The following is a 13,948-nucleotide window of genomic DNA, read 5'->3' as shown; positions in this document are numbered from 1 at the left end:
CATGCATAACTTCAGGTTGGGTAACAATGTCTGTTGACTGATCAGGAGTCAGACCCTCTGTAGATTCAGTAGAGCGTTGTGGACACACAGGAATGTCAGTGTGTAATGCGTGATCTGCGGAATATATCGTAATAGGAGGAGAAGCAGTAGACAGACGTTCATCACCAGAAGCATGAGTGACAGAATGAAGCAGAATTTCCTGTTACTGAGCTCCGGGTCATATTGCCCCAGCCGATGACTGCCCTCTCCCTAAGCCCCTCCTCTGGCAGCCATCTTCAGATTTTTACTGCACGTTCAAGTGTTGGGAGCCGTTGTGTTTTGCTATGTGATCTGTTCTATGTTTTTTGTGCTTTTTTCGATAAAAAGTTATATTTTTGTCAAACCAAGCCTGTGTGCTCTTTTGCTCCTTCAGCCGACAAGTGGGGATCAGTTTCTGTGTATTTCAACACCCCTCTAGGGCAAGAATCGTTGAAGTTGCATCAAAGATTCCAGAAGGCCATCAGGCCTACTCCGCACTCCGGACCATGTCGGAAGAGAAGAGAGAAGAGAGGGGAGTTCCCTTATCAAACTGCTCCAGCTGCGGAATGTGTTTGTAGATGACACACCTCTAGTGCCTCTACTTTCTCCATCCGGATCACAGGGAAGTGGATTGTGAAATCTGCCTCTGGTTCGCCAAGCTAACCATGAAGGATTGTCACAGTAGGCTGGCAGCATGGCTAAGCGCCCAGGCCTCTGTCCCGTGCGGCAAGCAGTGGCATACCTCACCCAGGACCTGTCTGAGGAGCTGGCTTGTAAGTCCTTTGAGAGTGCTTCATCCGTGGGGGCCCAAGACCAGGCCAAGCACTGCAAGTTTTGCATTGGGGTCGCCGCGCAAGCTGGTCCCGCGATGGGCAGGGCGCGCTCTTCGTCTCCATCTTTTCCTCGAAGAGGAAATCGCCTAACCCGGCGAAGCTGTGGGAAAAGCCAGAGAAGACGCCCCAGAAGGCCCAAGCCATGCAGATGAAGTCATCGTCGATCGAGTTAGTGGTGGCCGCCACCTCTAAGGCTAAGGGTGCTGTCCCTGCCCCCGAGGCGGGAGGCCTCGGCCAAGCCGGTGGATAGAACACCGGAGAAGAGGATGCCATCCCTAAGCCCGAACCCCACCCTTCAGGATGCAAAGGCTGGGGGCGAGGGGTCGGAGGAGGCCTCAACCGTACTCCAGTGCACAGATATTTCTAACTCGGACGAGGAGGACCAGGTGTTCATAAACATTGTCCAGTAGGACGTGGGGGATGCCGATGGTGGAAACGCCAAGGGGGGCGATGGCGGAAATGCAGACAACAGTACGGGCCCAATAGGCCTACCGCCCGACCCCCTCCGAGGGATGTGTCACTGGATATTCTTTCGACCCTACATACCCTGGTGTCAGAGATTCAGAAAAGGATGCCAGCAACACTGTCGGCCCCAGTGAAAGAGGAAGCGACACCCTACATTGCTGCATCAACCTTCACACGTGCCCACCCCGGCACACGGGGACGGACACAGTGACTACGGATGGAAGGACATGGCCACGGCGGGTGGTTAGTCGCAGCCAAGGGATTCTCTCCCGGACGAGGTGGGGTTGTTCCATGCCATGGTCACCAGAGCGTCCCAACCCTTCCAACTGATGCCAGAAGAGACCAAGAAGTAAGGTTTCCTATACCAAAGGTGCAAGGCCCAGAGGAAGACCATCCTGGCGGTGCCTCTCCTGGATGATGTTTGGGAGGAGGGCCTAGCTTCCTGCCACAGCCAAGAGAGAGAGGCTGGAGAAAAAGTACCGGGTGCCAGAGTCTGCACCCAAGTGCCTATGTTTGCAGCCTTCCCTAGACTATATGGTTTTTGCGGCTGTGAGAAAGTAGTTCAACACCTTGTCTTCATCCTCCGTTCCTTTGGATAGCGAGGGGAAGAAGTTGGATGCCATGGGAAGAATGGGGATCTACTCGGTGGCATCAACAGTCAAGGCGGCCAGCGAACTTGCAATCCTGGCCAGGTAAGACAGGGAGCTGTGGTATAAGAGGGCCCTGCTGCTGGAGTTCCTACCCGACGACAAACGGGTCGAGACGCTTTCCATCCTCCAGGAGGGGTAGGTGGCATCGGACCATGCCATCAGTTTCCGTGGACATCGCGGACACAGGGTTCTGACAGATGGGGAACGGTGTCTGCCTCCGTCGTGGCTGGCTGAAAGCCCCCAACTTCCGTTAGGGGGTCCAGACGAGGGTGCTGGACATGCCCTTCGGGGACAACCTCTTTGGGAAGGCCGTTGACGAGTTGCTGCAGTCCATTAACACTGACGCAGAGACAGGAAGGCACTACCAATTCAAGGCCCTCCCCTTCGGACTGAAGTCGGCACCCAGGGGGTTTATGAAGTGCCTTGCACCAGTGGCGGCCCATCTGTGTCTACAGGAGTTACATGTGTACCCGTATCTCGACGACTGGCTCATCTGGGCCAAGTCAAGGGAAGTAGCCGTTGAACACATGGTGAAGATCGTCCGGCAGCTGACGGATCTGGGGTTCTCCGTCAACTATCCAAAGTCCTGCTTAATACCATTGCAGAATATGCTGTTCCTGGCCAGGCTTAACGCGGTCTCCTGCCTGGCAGCTCCCTCGCAACAGAGGATACCGGCCCTGCTGTGAAAGGTGCAACGGTTGTTGGCACTGAAGAGTGCCGCAGAGCACCATGTCGCTGCTTGTCATGTTGTAGTGCATCTACCTGATCCAGCTCTTCAGGTTGCGGATGTGACCCCTTCAGGAGTTCCTGGATGCTCACTGGATCCAGATGTCCAGAAGCTTTGCAGACCAGATTGCTCTCGCCGAGGAGTTCTGTCAAGCGGTATGGTGGTGGGGCGTATGCTCCAACATCGCTGGGGGCACAGGATTTCAGAGCCCCGTGCCAGGAGACATTCACCACAGATGCTTCCCTGTAGAGCTGGTTAGCCCACACCGGACGTCTCCACGCCAGATGTCTGTGGCTGCCGGAGGAGAGGGATCTCCACATCAATATCCTGGAGCTGCAGGCAGTGTTCTGTGCCCTCATGTCGTTCCTTGCGTCCCTCAAGGGCAAAGGAGAGCGGATATTCAGGGACAACACCACCACAATGTTCCATATCAGGAAATAGGGGGGGCACCAGATCCCCAGTGCTCTCCAGAGAGACGCAGGACTTGACACTGGGCCGTCGCCCAAGAGTTGTTCCTCCTCCCCTTTCACATGGCGGGACTCAAGAACACCTTCAATGGCTTCTGCCACGAGTGGGAACTTCGACAGGATCAGGTGGACCGCCTCTTCCTCAAGTGGGGCAGACCCCAGATCAATCTGTTTGTTGCAGCGACGAATTCCAAATGCCAGAAATTCGCCAGCAGGTTCCACCAGCCGAGGATCATGGGGGATGAGTTTTCCTTCTCGTGGGAAGGCCTGGTCCTGTACGCGTTCCCACCGTTGCTTCTCCTGTCGCGAGTCATCAATCAACTCAAACAATGCCAATGCAGGATGATCCTTGTCGCCCCGGCGTGGCCGAGGCAGATTTGGTACCCGGTCTTTTTCAGCCCGCTCATGTCGCCTCTGGTCAAGCTGCCAATTGCTGCAGATCTCCTCACCAGAGAAGGAGGCGCAATCCTGCATCACGACCCTGGGTTGCTGAACCTGATGGTTTGGCTCCTGCAACCTTCAAGTTCGGCGGGTACGAGTTGCCAGTGGACGGCAGGGAGGTCCTTGGCAGGGCCAGAGCGTACGTCGACTCTTAAGTACTACGGGCACAAATGGAAGCCGCTCCCTACGTGGTGCCGGGTGCAGAAGATCAATCCTCCTGAGTGTCACAGCACCTCAGGTACTTCAGTACTTGTTGTCCTTGGCCAAGGCGGGGCTGGCACATGTTAATTTCAAGGTGCCTCTGGCGGCTGTCTCCTGCTAGCCCACCTCTCCTGGATGGTCTTTCTTTGGTCCCACCGTCTCGTCAGAGTTCCTCAAAGGACTGTTTGGATTATTCCCGCCAGTGAAGGCGCCTGCCCCAGCGTGGCAACACAATGTGGTACTGATGAGGCTAATGGGGGGCCGTCGGCCCTTTCAAGCCTATGCATCAGGCCCCTCTCAAGTTCCTCTTAGGGAAAACGGCTTTCTGTGGCCATCCAATGTGCCAGGAGGGTGGGTGAGTTCCAGGCCCTATCCTGCAAACAGCTGTATCTGACTTTTCACGACTCCAGGGTGGTGCTGCGGACGCACCCCCTGCTTCATGCCAAAGGTTCAGTCGGAATTTCTCCTCAACGAGCCTTTGGTGTTGCCTGTGTTCTTTCCGAAACCTTTGTCGCTGTCTGAAAGGACTTTGAACTCGCTGGATGTGGCTTGTGCTTTGAAGTACTATGTGGCATGCACAAAGAGTTCCCCGAAGACGTCGCAACTATTTGTGAATTTTGGTCCTGTGAACCATGGGAAGGCCTTGTCCAAGGTTTCCATCTCCAGGTGGCTCTCTGGCTGTATCACACACTGTCATCTGTTGGAAAACCAACCGCTGCCCGGCCGTCCGAGAGCCCATTCCACCAAAGCGATCGCTGCGACGACAGCGTTCCTGTCTGGTGTGACCCTGCTGGACATCTGCAGGGCTGTTACATGGAGGTCCACGCACACCTTCACAAGATTATACTGCGTCAAATGGGATTCCAGAGAGGAGTCCACAGTCGGCCAAGCAGTGCTATGCAACCTGTTCGATTGAAGGTGAGTCTGTTCTGGAGGGAAGAGTAATTGCTTCTGTTGAGCCTTGCCTCCTCCCGTGGTTGTGTAATGTTGTACTGCGTGGTATTCTTTATTCATGAGCATATGAATCCATGCCAGACCCCATATTGGAGAAGGAACAAGTTACTTTCCTGTAACTATTGCTATCCAGGATGGTTCTGGCATGGTTGCACATGCAAATCCTCCTGTCGTCCCCTCTGCGGCTCTTCTTGGTCATACTGCCACTTTATGTACTTACCAAATCTGAAGGTGGCTGCCAGAGAAGGTGTTTATGGAGAGGGGAGTTATTGGCTGGGGCCAGTATGACCTAGAGTTCAGTGACTGGTTTAGAGGAGAAATACAGTTTGTAAGTGAAATTGGTTTTTCCTTCAATGAGGATTCCCGGCCTGACTGGGAATATTCATGAGCATGTGAATCCATACCAAATCCATGCTGGAGAACAATAGTTACAGGTAAATAACTTGTTCCTTGCTCCTGCTTGTGAGTGGAACTTTTGTGCTGGATCTTGAAAGCAGACAAAATAACTTGCGCGGATTTTGTTGCTTTGGCAAGTTTGTTTGCCTACCTGTTTTTGTCTTGTGGCACCAGACTTTTGGTTTCGCTGATGACTCTGGATTCATGTTGCTTTCTATTCCATACTTCTGCAGGAAGAGAAGGAAAGCAACACAGATTAGTGCATTTAATTAAGTTCACACAGCTAACTTGCCAATGACTCACTAATTGAACTGCAGAAAGATTCTCTCATGCTGCGCCTGCGGGTAGTAGTTTAGACCAGTGTTACTGAATACATATTCTATTCAATGCACAATTTGCATCACATTTAATCAAAAACCTCCCCTTGGCGGCTACTCAAACAAGGGGAGGAGAGCAGGAGCGGGAAGTCAAGTAGAGTGCAGGAGGAACCGCCACCACGGGACCTATGGATGGCAGCTGCTGAGAAGAGGCCGCAGCAGGTACAGATATGGGAACAGGACAACGGAAGAGGGAGAATAACTGGTGCAATGAATGACAAAAGAAGAAGAAAGGTAAAGATGAGGTGGCAACTTAAAGGTAAAGGGAGCCGAAAGGAGGGGCGAGAGGTAGAGGACAAGAACGAGTCGAGGGAAAGGAAGACAAAGCAATGGTGTAAAACCGGTAAATTGACAGTGAGGAGTGGAGAAAGAATAAATATGAAAGTAGGGAGTGAGCGGATGGAGAATGATGGAGGGGGAAGATGGTTGCATTGGAGTGGAGGGAAAAAAGACTGGTTGGTCAAACAGCAGTGAGAAGGAAAGGAGAAACCGATAGAAACACAGGTAGAAAGAAGGAAAAAAGGGATGTAATGGGAGAATTGGGAAACAAAGAGCGAGGGAAGGAATGATGGCAAAGAGATTAGACACTGGGAAAGAAGGGATGCAGAAAGAATAAAAAGCAGAGGGGAGCATATAGAAAGGGAGATAGTGGTATAAGAGACAGGTGGAGCGAACAGGGAAGAGGAAATGAGAAAAAAAGGAGACTCAGACGAGTGAAAGGAGAAACAAGTAGAAAGATCAAATGCTTCCAGTGACAGTCGCAGGCATTAATGTGAGCTGGCAGCTGTGTACCCCTAGCCCATATTGGAAAGCCGTCAGTTTGGCTCCAACTGTTCTGACATGCTCAGTTTTGAAGAGGGTCACCACAAAAACTCCCCACTTCAGTCAAAGATCTCACACCACACAGCTTAACTCTCAAACGTCAAACCTACATTTTCCTGTGGGTCCCTTCCCAAAGTGCCAAGAGACCACAGAAAAGGCTGCACTGCAGCCATGTGATGTGCTTCTGTGCTATATAAACCCACCATCATCAATTTACGTGACTGATGCTGTCCAAGCCCTATTGACGTCCATTCAGCAGGATGGGTAATATGGTACAGTAGTTACATACCACTGCACAGATATTAATATTTAGCCATCTGGTATACACCATGTCCATCTACATTGCTGCACTTTGAGTTTCTGTGAGCTGTGGCATTGGATATAACTAATCTGCTTGGCACATCAGGAATTACACAATAGCCATAAGAAACTGGGTTTATATGCCCCTTCCCTTAATGGTTTTCCTTCCAGTGCTAAATTGGGCAAGGTCCCCAGACTTGCGAAACACTGGAGGTCAATTTGTTTAAATCGGTCTGTAAATCTGTCCAGCCTCTTTGAAGAAAATGTAGGGTTTCTCTCAAGAATAAACAGTTTCAGAATGTTATCTGTAGGTCTAGTACTACTTGTGTGTCAATATCGGTGTTCCACAAGAACATTCACACACACGTACACAACACAGCATATGCACACAGCTAGACACAACACAATAGTCATGCAACATACCTTGTATTGGTTGACATCATACGTATGAGTATGTGTAAATAAAGTCAAATTACTTCCGTTTCTCTTGCTTTAAAGCACACCTTGCTGCCATGTCTTATTATACCTGTATGCCAGCTAGCCCAAAAAATACAGCACTTATTATCGCCAAATGCACATCTGGCAGCAGTGTGGATTAGGCATACTCAAATCCAGATGCATGTGCCTACATAGGAGCAGGTGGTACCTTGAATTGCAGTGCAGACCGAGAAGTGGTGCAGACAGGCAAGATGGTGTTATATGCTTTACAACATGAAGTGTCGAGTCAACTTCTGATGTGGATTAAGACATTAATAATGGTGATGAGGCACACCAACAATCACCTCAATATGCGCTGGATGTATTGAACACCCACAGATTTCTTCTAATCATAAAAGCGTGCATGGTGTATGACTGAGTCAGGCAATACTGCGCTTTCTCATTCATTGAAATTAAGCACAGTAGTTAGTTTGTATTTTGCATTAGTACTTGTATTAGCTATTAAGTGATAGGATTCAGGTAAACACGTTTTGAAAGGATTCCACAGGACATATGCTTATGTTACAAGCAAAATATTCTGATCTCCTTCAATGCATAGGGTCAGCATTTAGACGGTGTATGGTCTTCATCGAAAAAAATGCATCGAAAAAGCAATGAATCGATTAAAAACTACTGAATGTAAATGCATCGAAATGCTATATTTAACATTTAAAAGCGATCGTATGTAAAAGTACATATGCAGCGAAACTTGTCCATCGAATATAGGGATGGACAAGTTTCGATGGATATGTGCTTTTAAATGTAAAAGAAAGCATTTCAATTAATTTATTTTGCACATTAAAACGTTAGATGGAGCTGTCCAGTGCTGAGATCTTAAAAGTATTTCGGCACTGACCAGCTCCATGTAGCGTTTGTTTTCTTTTCTATTTTGGGGGGTGCGGGGGTCTCCTACCAAACCACCCCCCCCCCAAACACCCACCCTCGACACCGACGGGCACCCCCCCCCCCAAAAACTAATCCTAACCCTACCCCTAATTGAAATCCAACGAATTATATTCAATGAAAGTGCATTTCGGTGGAAATGGCTTTCAATGAATATCTTTTGTTGGCAGATCTGAGTCAAACATTAGGATACCTAGGATTACGAGTGGGACAGGTGGATTGCACTGTGAATGTTAAACTCATCCACAGTGCAGGCCGCAGGCCCAACTGGCCCATCAGAGAGAGCACTGATTGGGTCGCCATTGAGGATGCGTGTTGGGCAGTATACTAAAAAAAAAAGTGCATGTTTTTAATTGTCTATGGCCAGCAGTGCACAGAGAGCAGCAAGTTACTTACTTGGGCTCTTCTTGCTTTGTGGAACAACTCTTCTCTCCCTCCTGATCTCTCTGTAAATCGGAATTGGATTTGGATACTGGAGTCGGACGGAGTCTGTCAAACTCGGACGGACCGGCGGCAAAGCGAGCGCCAAGCAAGTCAGTTCACTCTGCCTTTGATTGCTCTTGGCTCCGGCTGGCGGGCTGCCTGCTTCTCTTCTGCTCTGCCGACCGGCACCGGCGATCAGGGAGGGCTTGGGGCTTTGGCTGCCTGGCACTGGCCAGGAGGCCCGGCGGGTCGGCTGGGCAGCTCGGCTCAACTCTTGCTCTTGCTCATGCTGATGAGTGTGAGTCACTCAGGGCCAGGCAGGGGGCAGCAGCGCAGGCAGACCCGGCTGAGCAGCAGGAGCAGGGCATGCAAGGGCAGACTGGCTCTGGTTGGCATGGCGACACATGCAGCACGGTCTCCGGTGCTCACTTAACTGACTGCAGATTCTCAGTCCTCGCTCGGCTCCTTCTACTGCAAAGCAAAGGCACGTGGCACCGGCAGGCGCATGCAATTCGTTGTGAATGGGCTAGATTTGCTAAATTTCTACATTTATAGCAAATGTACCTTGTAACAGCTAGCTGGCCGCTCCAGATAGTCTGGAGGGCTCACTAGCCTTCTGGCAGAAGGCCCTGGGTCAAGCAGACCCAATCCCAATATACAATAACTTTTTGACTTTGGGATATAAAAACTACTAATTTATTTGTTTCATCACAATTGTACAACAATAAGGGGCATTTGTTTTCCTTATGATCAACTAGCAAGAACACAGTTTACCATTAATACAATTGTCTTTTCAATTCTATACTTTCACTTAAGATTTCATTTGTAATCCAAAAGTGACGAAGAAATTTATGTTAATGTTCTCATTTTGTTAATGAATCTACACCAAATAATTGTATGTACCATTTATATCACTGATTTTATATGTTTTTACATGTTAGACCTCACCATGTGTGTTATTTTTGTTTTTTTGACATAAAGCTTTTACTTTGCATTTTCCATAATGTTTATGTCTCATTTGTGAAGGAATGACTTCTACTTTTTACCGCATGTAATATGTATAAATTACACTAGCTATACAGGTTTTGGACCAGATAAATAATTCTAATTCATTTGTACCCTATATGGGCCAACCTTTTGATACACCAGGACCTTGTTTTTTTGTAACATACTGGGTCAAGCCGGGCCAGCGCTGGGCAAAGGGAAATTAATTTGGGAAACTTCAGACGGTGTTTCATAATTATATTGTGCCAGGGTGGCAGGTGCATAACCACATCAGGCTGGCCTGTGTGCTGTAGGCAATGACAGCACACACCAGCACCCGAGCCCAGGGTAGCCCAGCCTCTGTGCTGTCCTCCTCTCCCAGGCCTGCGCCTCTCATGCATGCATGAAAACAATCCATTTGCATTGCAATTTTCTGGAAGGGCCTGGCCGCCTCCCTGATCAGGCAGGCCGCCCCCTGAAGCCAAGGAAGTGGAAAATGTACAGTGACTTACTAATGGACTGGACATGCACTAAGGAAGGAACCTGAAGTTGACTCAACCCAGGGCAGTACACGACCCAACTGCAATCAGCGGCCTGGCTGGTGCTGCTATTTCTAAACCAAAACCCGCATATGGTTTGAAAATGGATTGAAATCAAACTATTCTTGAAAACGTTCTCACCCCGTTGCTTGGGTTAGCCTTCTTTCTCAATTCTCAGTGCAAACTATCAAACCCTGGCTGATTGATATTTATCATATCCATTTACTTAAGCAAGCAAGAAATGTAAACGGTGCACTGCACACAGTCACCTGCCTCCTTCAGATTCAGAAATTTTCTCCAACTGTCTGAAGTTCTGAACCTAGCGGCGGCTATTAGTGGCTACTCCAGTGCTTATTTTATTTCAATGCGCATACATTGCATGGACATGAACGAGGCAGCAGCAGCACTAGGCTCTTTCTGCACGATGAAACATGCATTCTTAATCTGGCTCCACCACCAACGGTCTGAGTAACATCCTCAAGTCCGACTCAGACATGTGAGTTTATATCTTGTATATTGAATTTACGGATATTTACAGATATTAAAAATAAAGGAAAACTCCGGACTCATGGAAACTGTGTAATTCCAGTTTATAAGAAAGGAGAGTGTGTCCAAGCAACTATCGTCCAATAGCCTTGCTGGACGTGGACAGTAAATTATTTGCGTCACTGGTGTTGGTTGAACTTGAAGTGTGGGTTAAAAAAACAGACTTCTAAACAGCAGACCGGTTTCAGAAGGGCGCATTGTACCAGTCTGAACGGGTTTTTGTTATATGCCCTGCCATTCTCTGGAGTGATCGGTAATGGTAGACCGTTTTATGTTGCTACTGTGGATGTGTCAATGGCTTTTGACACAGTCGGCATCTTTTGTGGGGAAAATTAAAGACCTGGGGTTTGTTAATTTATCCACATGCTGGTAGCAAGCTGCAGGGGCCACCATAGACTAGGTTAACTCCAATAATGGTCTGCAGCAGGGCAGTGTGTTGGCCCCCTGCCTGTTTAACTTGTAGTGACATGGAGGTGGATCTTAATATAGTAGCTTTGGCATCTCTTCAGATCGGGATAACAAAGGTGAGTTGGCTCACCTATGCAGACTGTGTCCTGCTGCTGGATTATACCACAGTCCGGCTACAGCGACTATTGACTACTTTATCTGAGTACACAACCAAAAATGACTTAATTTAAAGTTGCGAAAACAAAAATCATAGTTTGAGAACACTAGGTGCAGGCAATTTGGTTTTGGGTAGTGTGCAGGTGGCCAGCCACTGTAAATTATGAATGAGATGATATACTTGGGCTTCCATCTCGTCTCACGCCTATTAATTGCAGGAGATCTGGTTGATCTTAGTTTAAAGACTAACATCTGTATGTCATAGTATGCATGTCGGTTTACAATCGGTCCTCTTAAGTACTGTGAGGGGAAAGTTGTGCTTTCTATTCTATGCGCCACAAACATTAACCCACAAGTTGGGAAACTAGATTTAAGTACGTTGTAAGGGACGTTATGGAAGGGGGTTTTTACTATCCCTACTTGTGCTTCTAACTCGTTTCTGCGATACAAGCTGGGTTTCATTTAATTGGAAGCTAGATACTGGTGGCGGATGTTCGAATTTTATCGAAGAATGTTATTGCCTGTTCAGGATTCTCTGTTCATGGATTTAAAAATACAAATTGCTAAAGATAAGATTCTACAGTTTAAATTTGCGGAGGAAGGGGGACAGTGTTTGTGACCATTTTTGTGATGTCATTCTACAGTTCAATGTTACTAAAACAAGTTATTTGGCATAAAGGTAATGTTGTAAAATTGAATGCCATTTTCCTGTCTGACTTTAACAGCTTTAGCTATGGGAAAAAAACATGTATACTAATGAGTCTTTTGGTGTCTATATGGGGAATGTAATTATCCATTCGAGGGGATTGGGTCTTCCGACGTATTCCATATCGATGACGGGTAATGTCCACAGCTGTGCTGCTTCGGAACATTTTCGGCGTCTGCGTCCTGCGTCGATGCGCCGTCCCCGAGGACCCCCTCCGACGGCCGAAGTCACCCGATGTGATAAGTAGGACGCGCAACGCCCGTAGCCTCAGTTCCATTTTTTCCGCGAATGTGTTCGCTTCGTGAATCTCGGTACGCCTCGACTCTTTGGAGTTTGCTGTAGTCTTCTCGGTTCGTTGAACCTGTTCGGTTTTTTGTGAATACCTGTTCGTGACGATGTCTACTTCGTCTTCAACCCGCGTCCGGGCTTCAAGAAATGCGGGACTGTAGGTCCAAGATGTCGGTCACGGACTCGCACGACGCCTGCCTCTGGTGCCTCTGGGAGGCCCACGATACGGACCACTGTGTCGACTGCCAGTCGCTCATGGCCGAGGCCTTGAGGGAGCGCAAGAAGTTGTTGTCGGTAGGTCAGGTGTCTAAGCCCCGGAAGTCGAGGTCTACGGGGCTTTCGACGGATGACTCGAGAGGTGACTGTCCGCGTCATCTTCGGAAGTCCAGTGGGTCTCCTTCCAGGAGCCTGTCTCGCCACTCCTCCACCTCTTCGAGGCATTCCCGGAAGCGCCGGCATCAGTCGCCTTCCCTGTCCTCTTCCGAGGATTCCGTCCGTCGGCAGGTCGCTTATCCCACCATGCAAGCGACAACGCAGGAATGGGCTTCCTTCGGGAAGCAGATGTTAGCGATTCTTGAATCACAGGGCACCGGTCCGTCCGCGCCTCCGAGTGGGGTCGGTCGGCACGGGTTGAGAGACGCCGCTCGTACGCCTTCGGGCTCGGGTGGTCGGCACGGCTCGCGGGAAAGGTCCCGCTCGAACGAGGGTAGCCGTTCTCGCCATGCCCGTTCCAGGTCCTGGTCCTCGACGCGCTCAAGACCGCGTTATCCTGTGCCATCTTCGAGGAAGACGTCTACGCCTGTGGCGCCGAGGTTGTCGACGATTTCTCTCGAGGCTCCGCCTCCTAGGGGTCATCGACGCTGTTGGCGCCTAGGTCGTCGAGAGACACGCTCGGAGCTCCGGCTTCGAGGCCTGTGTCGACGCCGTTGATGCCGATTCGCTCGACGCAGATTCTCTCGGCGCCGACTCGTTCGACACCTTTTGAGACGGTGGTGTCGGAGGGATCCCGTGGCACGGGGTTAGCCCCTAGAAAGGCTCTGGCTTAGGTCAGGCATAGCTTTGGTCCCCAGGTGTCTTCCTCTCACCGCCTGGAGTACATTTCAGAGGGTGATGAAGGCTCTGATGAAGGCTTGGTTCCGGTTACAGTACCAGATGAGCTTCTCTCGGGCCATAGCCAGTTTGATGACCTGAGGCAGTCACTGCATGATGCCAGTGGACTGGACACCTCTCCGGAGGTGGAGTTTTGTAGGCCGGAGCCTGGCACTCATGCCGATTCTTTGTACCGGTGTCTTATGTCTCGGGTCACCGAGTACTTGGGATGGTCGGCTCCCCCAGGGGAGTTGGTTCAGGATGATCTCACGGACATCCTTGATCTTGGTCCCCCCACTGACCCGGTACTGCTGTTTCGTATGGCTCTGCAGAGAAGGGTGGCGGCGGCTTGGACTGCTCCAGAGAGTCTCCCGGCAGTGGGCAAGTCTTTGTCACGAAAATACCGTCCAGCCAGTAGCGACCCCTGCTACTTGTCCAGGCACCCCATTCCGGAGAGTTTGGTGGTGCAGGTGGCTACGGCCCCGGCAAAGCAGGCGTCGTATCCTACCATCCCTCCGGATAGGGACGACAAACGTTTTGACGGCTGGGCGAAGAAAGTGTTTTCTTCAGGGGGTATGGCGCTTCAGGCGGCCAACTCCATATGTGCCTTGTCTCGTTTCACACACACTCTGTGGAACTGTGTTGCATTAGTGGCTGAACATATTCCCGAAGTGGACGAACGGGATGGTTTCTTTGCTATGGTTCAGGATGGCAAGGATGCCATGTGTGAGGCTGTTCAGTCGGGTTTTGACATGGCAGATTGTGTCAGCCGGTCCAT

General features: G+C 49.8%; 1 protein-coding gene across 2 annotated transcripts in view; it reads left to right on the top strand.

Moving 5' to 3' along the window:
* The window catches only part of PHTF2 (putative homeodomain transcription factor 2), a 1,000,056-nt gene that overhangs the window by 481,023 nt on the left and 505,085 nt on the right, over nt 1–13,948 (top strand). The window lies entirely within an intron of this gene.

Source organism: Ambystoma mexicanum, chromosome 12 (assembly GCF_040938575.1).
Source record: "Ambystoma mexicanum isolate Mex_15411 chromosome 12, UKY_AmexF1_1, whole genome shotgun sequence".
Taxonomy (NCBI): Eukaryota; Metazoa; Chordata; class Amphibia; order Caudata; family Ambystomatidae; genus Ambystoma; species Ambystoma mexicanum.
Note: the sequence above shows the minus strand (reverse complement) of the source record. Positions and strands in the feature narration are given on the sequence as shown.